The sequence below is a fragment of the Strigops habroptila genome, chromosome W (assembly GCF_004027225.2).
Source record: "Strigops habroptila isolate Jane chromosome W, bStrHab1.2.pri, whole genome shotgun sequence".
NCBI classification, from domain to species: domain Eukaryota; kingdom Metazoa; phylum Chordata; class Aves; order Psittaciformes; family Psittacidae; genus Strigops; species Strigops habroptila.
Genome location: NC_044301.2, coordinates 11,652,120 through 11,665,608, shown reverse-complemented (window position 1 = coordinate 11,665,608; position 13,489 = coordinate 11,652,120).

Sequence of the window (13,489 nt, the reverse complement as noted above, 5' to 3'; positions counted from 1 at the left end):
GAAAGAAATATAGGAGGTACACGCCACGGGCCACCCTATGGTTTTACCTGCGGGATAACGGAGAAGACATGAGAAAGTGGGATGGAAAACCTACTTCAGCTCTGGAGCAACGGGTGCGTGAACTGAAGAGGAGAACAATGGTCAAGGATGATCCTCCCAGGAAAGCTGCTGCTCCAGTCTCTGGTGAGCAGTTTCCCAGATGGAGTGAAAGAGCTGATTTTACTCCAGCTCCTGTGATAAGGAATACTAATCCCTTTCTACAAGGCAGAAGTGGAGAATTTTATGATCACTATTAGAGGGGCCCTGCCTCCAGCCAGGTGGAGGAGAGGGATAATCGGGTTTACTGGACTGTGTGGATAAGATGGCCTGGCCCATCAGTCCCACAGAAGTATAAGGCTCTAGTAGATACCGGTGCACAGTGTACTCTGATGCCATCAAGGTATCAAGGGGTGAAACCCATTTATATTTCTGGAGTGACAGGAGGATCCCAAGCGTTAACTATGCTGGAAGCTGAAATCAGCCTGACTGGGAGGAAGTGGCAAAAGCACCCCATTGTAACTGGTCCAGGGGCTCCATGCATCCTTGGCATAGCCTATCTCAGGAGAGGGTACTTCAAAGACCCAAAAGGGTATAGATGGGCTTTTGGTATCGCTGCCTTGGAGACAGAGGAAATTAAGCAGCTGTCCACCTTCCCTGGTCTCTCAGAGGATCCTTCTGTTGTGGGGTTGCTGAAGGTCAAAGAACAACAAGTGCCAATTGCGACCACAACAGTGCACCGGCGGCAATATCGCACCAACCGAGACTCCTTGATTCCCATCCATAAGCTGATCCGTAGACTGGAGAGCCAAGGAGTGATCAGCAGGACCCGCTCACCCTTTAATAGCCCCATATGGCCAGTGCAAAAGTCTAATGGAGAGTGGAGATTAACAGTAGACTATCGTGGCCTGAACAAAGTCACACCACCATTGAGTGCTGCCGTACCGGACATGCTAGAACTTCAATATGAACTGGAGTCAAAGGCAGCCAAGTGGTATGCCACAACTGACATTGCCAATGCATTTTTCTCAATCCCTTTGGCAGCAGAATGCAGGCCACAGTTTGCTTTCACTTGGAGGGACGTCCAGTACACTTGGAACCGACTGCCCCAGGGGTGGAAACACAGCCCTACCATCTGCCATGGATTGATCCAGACTGCACTGGAACAGGGGCAAGCTCCAGAACACCTGCAATACATTGATGACATCATCGTGTGGGACGATACAGCGGAAGAAGTTTTTGAGAAAGGGAGGAAGATAATCCAAATCCTGCTGAAGGCCGGTTTTGCCATAAAACGGAATAAGGTCAAGGGACCTGCACAGGAGATTCAATTTTTGGGAATGAAATGGCAAGATGGATGTCACCAGATCCCCACAGACGTGATCAACAAGATAACAGCAATGTCTCCACCAACTAACAAGAAAGAAACACAAGCTTTCTTAGGTGTTGTGGGGTTCTGAAGAATGCACATCCCAAATTACAGTCTGATTGTAAGCCCTCTCTCCCACGTGACCTGGAAGAAGAATGATTTTAAATGGGGCCCTGAGCAACAACAAGCCTTTGAACAAATTAAACGAGAAATAGTTCATGCAGTAGCCCTTGGACCAGTCCGGGCCAGGCCAGATGTGAAAAATGTGCTCTATACCGCAGCCGGGGAGAATGGTCCTACCTGGAGCCTCTGGCAGAAAGCTCCAGGGGAGACTCGAGGTCGACCCCTTGGCTTTTGGAGTCGGGGATATAAAGGATCCGAGGCCAGCTATACTCCCACTGAAAAAGAGATACTGGCAGCCTATGAAGGGGTTCGAGCTGCCTCAGAAGTTATTGGAACTGAAGCACATCTCCTCTTGGTACCCCGGTTGCCTGTGCTGGGCTGGATGTTCAAAGGCAGGGTCTCCTCTACACATCATGCAACTGATGCTACATGGAGTAAGTGGGCCGCACTAATTGCACAACGAGCTCGAATAGGAAATCCCAGTCGTCCAGGAATTCTAGAAGTCATCATGGACTGGCCAGAGGGCAAAGATTTTGGGATGTCACCAGAAGAGGAGGTGATGCGTGCTGAAGAGGCCCCACCATATGAAGAACTGTCAGAGAGTGAAAAGCAATATGCCTTGTTTACTGATGGGTCCTGCTGTATTGTGGGAAAGAATCAGAGATGGAAGGCAGCTGTGTGGAGTCCCCTGCAACAAGTTGCAGAAACTGCTGAAGGAGAGGGTGAATCAAGTCAGTTTGCAGAGGTGAAAGCCATCCAGCTGGCCTTGGACATTGCTGAAGGAGAAAAATGGCCAGTACTTTCTCTCTATACTGACTCATGGATGGTGGCAAATGCCCTGTGGGGGTGGTTGCAGCAATGGAAGCAGAGCAACTGGCCATGCAGAAGTAAACCCATCTGGGCTGCTGCATTGTGGCAAGATATCGCTGCTCGGGTGCAGAACCTGGTGGTGAATGTACGCCACATAGATGCTCATGTACCCAAGAGTCGGGCCACTGAGGAACACCAGAATAACCAGCAAGTCGATAAAGCTGCTAAGATTAAAGTGGCTCAGATGGACTTAGATTGGCAACATAAGGGTGAATTATTTTTAGCCCGGTGGGCCCATGACACCTCAGGCCATCAAGGCAGAGATGCAACATATAGATGGGCTCGTGATCGAGGGGTGGACTTAACGATGGACACTATTGCCCAGGTTATTCATGAATGTGAAACATGTGCTGCAATTAAGCAAGCCAAGCAGTTAAAGCCTCTCTGGTATGGAGGACAATGGCTGAAGTACAAGTATGGGGAGGCCTGGCAGATTGACTATATCACACTCCCACCAACCCGCCAAGGCAAGCGCTATGTGCTTACCATGGTGGAAGCAACCACCGGCTGGCTGGAAACATACGCTGTGTCCCATGCCACTGCCCGGAACACTATCCTGGGCCTTGAGAAACAAGTCTTGTGGCGACACGGCACCCCAGAGAGAATTGAGTCAGACAATGGGATTCATTTCCGGAACAACCTCATAGACACTTGGGCCAAAGAGCATGGCATTGAGTGGGTATATCACATCCCCTACCATGCACCAGCCTCTGGGAAAATCGAACGGTACAATGGGCTGTTAAAAGCTACACTGAGAGCAATGGGTGGTAGGACTTTCAAACACTGGGATACACATTTACCAAAAGCCACCTGGTTGGTCAACAGTAGGGGATCTGCCAGCAGGGCTGGCCCAGCCCAATCAGAACTTTTACGTACTGTAGAGGGGGATAAAGTTCCTGTGGTGCACATAAAGAATTTGTTGGGGAAGACAGTCTGGGTTATTCCTGCTTCAGGTAAAGGCAAACCCACTTGTGGGGTTGCTTTTGCTCAGGGACCTGGATATACTTGGTGGGTAATGCGGGAAGATGGGGAAGTCCGATGTGTACCTCAAGGGGATTTGATTTTGGGGGAAAACAGCCAATGAACTCAATTGTACGCTGTTGCCTGCTCTATAACACTTTTATAGCCCACCAGCTAGATATCTTCAGGTCGCCAGCAATTGACCCTGACTTCCCTCCGATCATCACCTCAACAAAGAATGAATTTTGAGGAAACCAGACGAGCTCAGCAGTGACCAGATGAGTTTGGCGGTGTCATCAGCAGGCAACAATCCAACACTACATACCGTCCCTCCTGTCCTGAAAGACTATTACAAGAGATGGAGCCTGACATCATGGACTGGATGAGTTCAGCAATTTTACAGGGATTGGTCCATGGACTAGGGAATGATATCTTTCTCTGTGTGTGGGTGTGGGTGTATATATATGTGTATATATGGGACAGGGGTGATGGTGTGTTGAGAGATGTGGGATCTGAGCATGACGTGAATGGTATGGAATAAGGGGTGGATACTGTCCTGGGTTCAGCTATAGCAGTCATTTTTCTCCTTCTTAGTAGCTGGTGCAGTGCTGTGTTTTTTCACTTTCAGCCTGGGAACAACGCTGATAACACTGATGGTTTTAGTTGTTGCTAAGTAATGTTTATTCCAACCAAGGACTTTCTCAGTCTCATGCTTTGCCAGGGAGGAGGGGAAGCCGGGAGGAAGCAGAGACAGGACACCTGACCCAAACTAGCCAAAGGGGTATTCCATACCACAGCACGTCATGCCCAGTATATAAACCGGGGGGAGTTACCCGGAAGGCCCTGATCACTGCTCAGGTCGGGCTTGGTATCGGTTGGTGGGTGGTGAGCAATTGTATCCTCTCCCCTTGTTATTTCACTAATCATTTTTATTATTGGTAGTAGTACTAGTGGTTTTGTCTTATACCTTAGTTACTGGACTGCTCTTATCTCAACCCGTGGGAGTTACATTCTTCTGATTCTCCTCCCCATCCCTCCCGGAGTGCGGGGAGGAAGAAGGGGGGGAGTGAGTGAGCAGCTTTGTGGTTCCGAGTTACCGGCTGGGCTCAAACCACGACAAAAACAGAAGACTTCTCCTGGCTCTGTGGAGATTTTTGTCAAAATGCCTTTGACGTAGACAGAGTTAGGCTTTTCACTATTATCTTTTTCAGAGGCTGAATTAAACCCACCTCCCCCCCCCCCTTTTTTTTTCTTTTTTATTTTTTTCCAAATCTAGTTCAATCTCTTGCTATTTTACCAAGGTTTAAATTTGAAACCTGAAGTAATTTTTTACTTTTTTATGCTTCTGTAGATTTCAAATGTACAGTAAAATAGAGATGTGTTATTGCCAGAAAATGGATCCGTGTTATCTTATTTGCTTAAAAACAAAACTAAAGTCTTACCCACTGATTTAAAAAAATAAAATTATCTTTGTTTTGCATTTACTCCCAACACTTTTTAGTACGATAGAAGACTGAAAGTATTAAAATTATCTCATATTCTGAATTTGCTTGTAAAACTGCATTGATATTTACTAGAAAAACAATTTCCCTAGTTGCTTTTGGAGTTTCTAACTTTTTTTTTTCCCCCTTTACAAAAATCCTTAGAGTTTGGAAAACATTAAGCCAGCTTCATGGGAAGCTGAGATAGAGTAATGCTAAATAATTTGCCCAAATTATAGTGCCAAAAGTCTGTGGCAGAATCGGGAGTAGAGTTGCTATCTTGTGCTCAGTCCATCCTCATAGGCCATCTTCCCCTTTCCAGCTGTGCTTCAAATTAGAATATATACTGAACCAAAACCACTCCTGCTTAAAACAGTAGCTGTAATTCCCCTTTCACCCAAGTTATATAGTGATACAACAATACCGACATTAGCAAAGTGTCTTTTGATTTTCTGCAGAGTAGAAGACCCATAGATTTAATAAAAAAATAAAAATCCATATGTGTCAAAAATATTTACACTATCAATCAAGCACATTACCAGCATGTAGTAATAATGGAAAATGAAATCTCACCACTATCCTCTCTCCCTGTGGAAGTTCGTATTCAAATCTCTATTTATACAGTGTTGTGACTTAAAATATTGCCAGCCTTTGCTTTCTCTGCAGCCTGCCTGTGAACACATTTTTCTTTAAGTATGGTGAAATTATAAATGAATATAATAAGGTAGGGGATGCACAGGATTAAATTGCCTGATTTCAGCTTTCCTGGTCTGACTTCCATTTGCTTCAACTGTTGCTCAGAATTCTGTGGTTTACCCTCTGGGTTAAAAATGGCCTGGAAACAGCCCCAAATGGTTCAGAAAGTCTGAGGGTTCAAAATATTTTCAACTTATTTCTATCAATCACCTTGACTTTTATCATACCATCCACCTGTATGTATAGATTAGAAGCTGTACTTCTCTGCTTTTGGTCTTTCTCTGTATACTTTTGTCTTCAATACCTAAATAGCCTCCTTTTTAATGTTACAATATTTGACTTTTCTGAAATAGACTGAATATATGCTTTACTAGCTCTTCTTAACTGCTGTATTTCCAGAGTATTTTATGGACTGTGGTAAGGTTTAGGGTCATATAAAATGTCTGGTTAGTTCGCCTCTAATCAATGGAGTTAAGATAAAGTCAAGGCATGTGGCTTCCAGTCTTTCATTGAGTTTTTGGAGTATATAGTGTTTCTGGTGCCAGATTTCAAAGTTCTTCATTTGGGCTGAATTTTTTATTGGTTCCCACATACAAGCCATGCAAAGGTCTTCTTCAGAAGATCTTAAACCAGACGTTGAAAAATTCACCTGGCCTGCTGAGGTGAATGAGCTATACAAGGTTTGGATTCTCATTGCTAATCCTGCCAAGTTTACTCTGCTTTATCTGGGCAATGGAAAACACAGAAGTGTGGACAATTGATAATTAATGGAAGTTTGAGGATAGGTTTATCTCCTATAAGAAAAGCTGGTCCCTGCTGAATGGCCAAATCCATTTTTAGAACTACTAAGAATAAAAATAATGCCAGTTTGGCAGCCTAGCATTGCACCAGTTAATTCATGTTGACTTCCCTGAATTACCTGTGTCAAATAAAAGTTTAAAAGCTATAAATCACAATATTTAATTTCAGCATTCTCAGCTGAAAAGATTTTTTCTGCAATTTTTACACAAAACCTGATCCAAAAATCTTTTGTCCAGATTGAGTATTTTTTTCCCTCAGCCAAGCAAAAAAACCCCTAAAACACTCGCCAAACAAAAAAACCCAAACAAAACCCTTAGCTACTTTTGCATATTCTCAACTGGGTAAAATTCTTGGATTTGCAAGCTCCATAGTGCTGACCATAACAGCAGTTGGAGTAGGTCAGGTGCTGGGTGCCAGCCATGCAGTGGTTTAGCAGAGCTTTCTGGTGTGCTTGATGTCCTTCCTCTGCAATCAAAGTGTAAGAAGAGATTCCAGTGATTCAAATCAGTTGGAAAGTTCTCCATAGTTGGGGGAATTCTCAAACATGCAGTTGTGGCCATCTTCCATCCCTTTCACATGACTCAGCCAGTGTAAAAGGGCAGCTAACTGGGGGGAAAAAAAAAATCTGGCTTAGGTTTTGTTTGGAGAAGGACTCTTGAGAGTAGATGCTTATATGAAATTAATCTGAACCATCCTCATTTCTTGGACCTATAAATCTCAGCAGTAAATTGTTTAAGAACAGGTTTCTATATAAGAGCTCCAGGACTTGTTACTTCTCAGTGGGATGGAAATTGTGTGAAAAAACCTGCTTTGTTTAGGTATTTTGGCACTCCTCCATCATGTTTTAGAAAATATAATGGGTAAAATTTAATGGAATTTTCTGATCTGTAGTGTGTTCTGAATTCCTTTTATGATTTGGTCAGTGGCTTGGTGAAGTAGTATTTGCTTCTGAACAATTTTCACACTCCCATGCTGCTTTTCTTTCTGCAAAGGTTGTGAGTGTGGAGCACACATTCATAAGTGGGCATTTGATAGGCACAATAACTAGATGTACAATTCTAGCACTTCCAAATGCTCCTGTTATTCAGTAACAGAGAAGTCTCTGCTGGTTAGGATCAGACTGGTCCATGACAAAGTTTGAGCGGCCTCTCACAGGGATATGTGAGTCAGAATAATGCTGAAGACCTCAGCCCAGATAGTGGAGAAGCGTATATCAAGGTAAGAAGAAAGTGTTAAAAGATCTTTTTTTGCTCCTCCGTAGACTACATCCCATTCCACTCTCTGCTATGGACTACTTAGCTACCATGGTCCATCCATCTCTGTGCCGTTGCCAGATCTCTGCTTCCCTATCTGCAGCAAGTGACAAGTCAGTGATTTGCTGTCTCTGCAATTTAGGACCTGTGGGATAATTACTGAATATGATTTAGAAATTAAACTTATATTTAAAAATGTAGCATTGCTCACACATAAAGGAAAAACGGACTTTCAGGGTAAGATGCAGCTGCACGTGGTATGCCAGGAATTCACTCCACAGCAGTTCCCGTGGCAACATTGCTTGACGGAGGATGGAGCAGAGTGGAGATTCTGCAGCCAAACTCTGACCCAACACCAGCAGAGATGGGAACTAGGTGGTACTTAAAACTGATAAGCTGCATACTTGATGCCCTGAGCCAACGGCCTGTCATCTTTTGACAAAATGCTGTCCTTTGTGTGAACTTTGCTTCATTATAATGCATTTTAATATGAAAACACACCTCCACCTCCAATGCTACCCGCCTCCAAAGTGAGACCACCCCTCTTTGAGCATGCTCTTTGAATTTTTTGTGGCATATACCTTTAAAAGCGAAGCGAGGAAAATTTACACCAATAACAATAAAGGTATGTATGACTAGAGTCACTCAAGCTCCACCTTGAAAGTGAAAAATACTATAAAAACGACCCAAAAAGTGGGGGGCTTTAGGGAAGACATCATCATGGACGAGCCGAGGAAGACCCCATCAGCTGACTACTCTCAACTCCTGGGACCAGTCGACGGGCTGGACCTTTCTTCCCCCCTATAGGGACGCCTTTGGGTAAGACTTGCACTGTATCCAGTGCTTCCCCGGGAAAATTAGGAATCTCTATATAGAGTTACTTTTTACTTTTGTACTTTGAAGCCAGGCTGTATTACTTTTTACTTTTTGTACTTTGAAGCCAGGCTGTATTATTCATAACTTTGTCGCGCAGTTGTATACCTTATTATTTGCACGTGCTTTTGCAGACAGTGTATTTATCACCGGTAATCCACAAGAACCTGTATCTGTTGCTTTAATAAACTGCACTGTTTAAGTAGCTAGTAGCAAATCTCTCATTGAACGCGACCAGCTCCCTCAGTGTGGCCGTGCTAGTTCGTGAGCACGATTAGACTGAAGGTGCAGTGCACTATTAGTGCATCCGGAATCGTGATTATTCAATATATTGAATGCGACCGGACTGATAGTGGCAAATTGGGCATCACTCAGAATCTAAGCCTAGCCGCACCCAGCCCCTCTAATATCTGAGGACCAGCTGGAAAGCAAGGGGGTTTATTTTCTGCCAAATTATTTTACCCTTTCATGCAACAGGACCCCATGAATTCTTGGGTGCACATTGCCTAATACTCAGAGCTAAGTAACTTGTTGGGACAATAGAATCTCTTGTGCTGTTCCTTCACCTGCCAACTTTTCCCTATCACAGGCAAATTCTCTCTCTCCTTCCATTAATGCACAAAACAAGACTTAGAAGCTTCCAAGAGTCCCTTATAGGACTGAAGGACTTGGATGTTGCACCGCATCCTCTCTGGCTGCCTGAGATCAACAGTAACCTTACTGTATTTCCCCATCTTGATGAAAGGCAGCTCACAAGATTAAAATAACAGGCTGCAAAAGCAAATGCAGTATTACACCACATTAATCCTCTGACACAGCATTCATCTGAATGCTACAATGGCTGTGATACTCCCGTACAGGCATGTGATTCATTCACCATTATTTGCCGTAATTATCTTCCTCAGAATTAGAAAGGATTAAATGAAACTTGGTAGTCCATGCACTTCAGAGAAGCAATGGAAAAGAATTTTAAAATAAGTGGTTCTAATCACCTTTGTTAAACATTTTCCCATAACCTCTGTTTTTAACAACAATTTATTGCAGTAAATCATTGAATCATTGAATCATCGAATCATCAAATCATAGAATCATAAAATAGGGTTGGAAAGGACCTTAAGATCATCTAGTTCCAACCCTCCCTGCCATGGGCAGGGACACCTCGCACTAAACCATATCACCCAAGACTCCATCCAACCTGGCCTTGAACACTGCCAGGGATGGAGCATTCACAATTTCCTTGGGCAACCCATTCCAGTGCCTCACCACCCTCACAATAAAGAACTTCTTCCTTATATATAATCTAAACTTCCCCTGTTTAAGTTTGAAGCCATTACCCCTTTTCCTATCACTACAGTCCCTAATGAAGAGTCCCTCCCCAGCATCGTTACAGGCCACCTTCAGATACTGGAAGGCTGCTATGAGGTCTCCACACAGCCTTCTCTTCTCCAGGCTGAACAGCCCCAACTCTCTCAGCCTGTCTTCATACGGGAGGTGCTCCAGCCCTCTTATCATCCTCGTGGCCCTCCTCTGGACTTGCTCCAACAGCTCCATGTCCTTCTTATGTTGAGGACACCAGAACTGTACACGATACTCCAAGTGAGGTCTCACGAGAGCAGAGTAGAGGGGCAGGATCACTTCCCTCAACCTGCTGTTCATGCTTCTTTTGATGCAGCCCAGGATACAGTTGGCTTTCTGGGCTGCGAGCACATACTGCCAGCTGGTGTTAAGTTTCTCATCTACCAACACCCCCAAGTCCTTTTCTGCAGGGCTGCTCTGAATCTCTTCTCTGCCCAACCTGTAGCTGTGCCTGAGATTGCCCTGACCCAAGGGCAATGTTTGTTTGTTAGTAGCCATTTGTCATCAAACATTAAACACACCTTTGATTCTCCTGTGATTTATCATGATGTTTTGAAAGAATGGCCATGTGGTTGTGTACTACAAATTATGATGGTTATAAAAATTGTAAATTACCTCCCTCTGTGATGTAAGTTGCTGTTCAATGGAACTAATGAAGTTTGCTCATAATGGAGACGTTTGGACCAAATACTGATGACCATTGGTTTTGATGTAATCCTGAAGTGGCCTCACTAAACTCAAGAATTGAAGATAGTCCACTTCTGGTTTAGCTAAAAAAAAAAATAAAAAAAGCTAAAAAAATCTGCTGTGCATCTTCCTCAGAACTTGTGCAATTTCTTTTCTGATTCACATTTGAAAAATATTTTTTCTACCTGAAATGACATTTAGAGAGCAAGAGGATTTGAGATGAATATTGTATATTTGCTTAAGAACTGTGTAGATTAGAGGATTTAAAATAATTAAGTCTATATACACAGTGATTAATGACGGTAATAAAAGTGAAATAGATGTTCAAATGTGGAGATAAAAATGTGTTGGGACCTAATTTCTCATTTTGCTTATCAGTTTTGTATTAGAGATGCAAGTTTCTGAAGTACAGCTCTGAGGAGGTTTGGGGACCATTTCTAAATTTGTAGTCAAGTACTAATCTCTCTGAGCCACTTTTCGCAACTAAAATATGGTATGCAATCTCCACTCTGTAAAGCAGATATGGACATATTATATTTGGAAGAAAAAATAAAATCAGCTGTGGTCAGAAGGGGAATATAGAATCTGATTTACTTCCCATCTTTGCTCTGGTGAGAAAAGGTGACAACTGTAGCATCACAGGCCCCTCTCTCTGGTACCTCTTGAACTGTAATGGTCATTGCAGTGAAAGACAGTAACAGTCTCATTCTCCACTCTTATTTCTAAGTAGTCACTTGCACCTAGGCTAAATACCCCCATGAAATTAAGAAAAAATAACTGAGCAGGAATGAGCACTGCAAACTTTCTGCATTACATACTTTCAGGACTGCATGCTACAGATTTGGTGATGTAGTTTGAAAACTTATTTAAAATTTATGGTGATCTTGCCAGGCCTCTGCATGAAGAGTACTCCAGAAGTAATCTTGCCTGTTTTAAGGATAGTAATAGTGAATCAAGGCATCAGAATCTGGCCCTAAATTAGCTGTATTAGGGAATTGGCTCCTCCGAACTTTGCAAACTAGGAGAGCACAGCACTGGTGCTGGTACTACAGAAGTACTGCCAGGAGGAACAGAGGAACCTGTGGGGATTAGAGGTTTGTGAATTTACTTTCTGCAGAAAGCAGGCAAAGCTGCACCACCTCAAGAAAGTGGTGCCTTGCATGGAGACCCCAAAAATTTTATAAAAATAATTCTATTTCTGAATTAAAATACTGTCTGGATTAATTGTGCTGCCGGCATTAGGATAATAAACTAAGAGGAACTTGCATATTATTGGGATCCCTCAGGTGAATAAATGCTTCCGCATCAGTGGGTTTTTCTTTTGGTACTTTTTCCTTGTGAAAATACCAAGCATGGCAGGACATCGGAAAACCACATAGATTCCAAAGGATCCCCGAGCGACATAGATGTTGCACAGTTTATATGATGATTAACATGGGGCAGCACAAGATAGCAGCTGTGAATACTTGTGCAGGAATGTATTTCTTCATGTCAAAGTCTGGCTTTTTTACGTGCATTTTTATTTCTCATCTGAATGTGGTAAAGTTGGAACTAATAAAACATAATGGCTAGTTTAATAAACAATTTAGTGGAGACTCCTAGATGCCTTCTGATAGAAAAGATACAATTTAAACAAAACATAAGCTGGTCATTACTATCCCAGCTTAAATTTAGAAGAGTCTGTGGATATTCAGTGGATCTAGGCTCAGCCAGTACACACTGGAAATTTCCATTTCAAGCCTTTATTAATTATGTTTATACAATTTGCTTTCATTACCCATATTTTTTGCATCAGATTCTTTCACTTATTTGTACTGTGTATTTTTATTGCAGATTGTTGGCACAATAATTCCATATATTATCAGAGTCTATAATTTTGGCTTGACTTAGTGTTTTTTTATATACTGTATTTTAATGTCAAAACTTAATCACAAATCCACAGTGGACAGAACTGGCACTCTCAGCCTGCTTCTGTCTTCAGCTCTGTACTTTCATTAAGGACAGCGAGCCAAATGCTCAATGGAATACAATTGTAGCCTGTGTGTGAGGTTGTGGTAGGATCAGGTGACCTGGTTGTTAGTCCTTGATGCTGGCCTGTGGGTCTAGGATCTGCCAAACTCAACAAGGAGGAGAACAGCATGAGCAATGGTCAGTGAGGAGGCAGGGACACAACATCCTCTGGCGGTACCTACCACACCTACCCTGCTCCCAAAAGATGAGAGGGGAAAAGGAGTGCTGGAGTACTGTCACACCCCCTGCTCCCCCACCAGGCTATTTACAGCAGCATTTGAGAATTCTAAAGGTTTTGGATGTCCTTTGGATACCCTTGAAACCTGCCTGCTGCTTTTGCTGGGAATCAACATGTTGCCACAAATACTGCATGTGTTGTACCCATGGCCATCCCACCTTGAGAACACCGTATTTTTTCTGATCTCAAAAGTTAAGCAGGGTTGGGCTAGGGTCTTGTCTAACGTTAAATGACGATCTAAGAGGACCACCAAGAGATTTTCCCTGAGGCTAGACATTCATGAGTGCCAGGGTGTATGGGATAGTATGGGAAAGTATCTAGGCCACTGGGCCCCTCCAGTGCTTTGGAACTTCACACCTGAACAAATGCGAAACCCGGAAAAACTAGTAAAACACTTAAACGAGGTGGCTGTCATCCTGGTTATACCAGAGAGGGACAAATCATGGCAACGTGCTGGGGCTTGGCCTACACCTACAGAGCCCTGTTCTGTAAGGAGCAGGAAAAAATGTCTCTGTATTTGATGGCAAAGCAACAGACAACGCAGCTTCTCAACCTCCAAGCAAAGCAGCTACACCAACCCCAACAGCAGCCACTGCAGCCACTCCAACCACAGTGATAGACAGTGCAGCTAAAACAAATGACCAATCCGTGCCAATATCGGTTGCCCCTGTAAGCAATGGGAAAAGCAAATGAGAGACACAAAGAACAACTCGTGCAGTGAAGAAAGATGAAGACC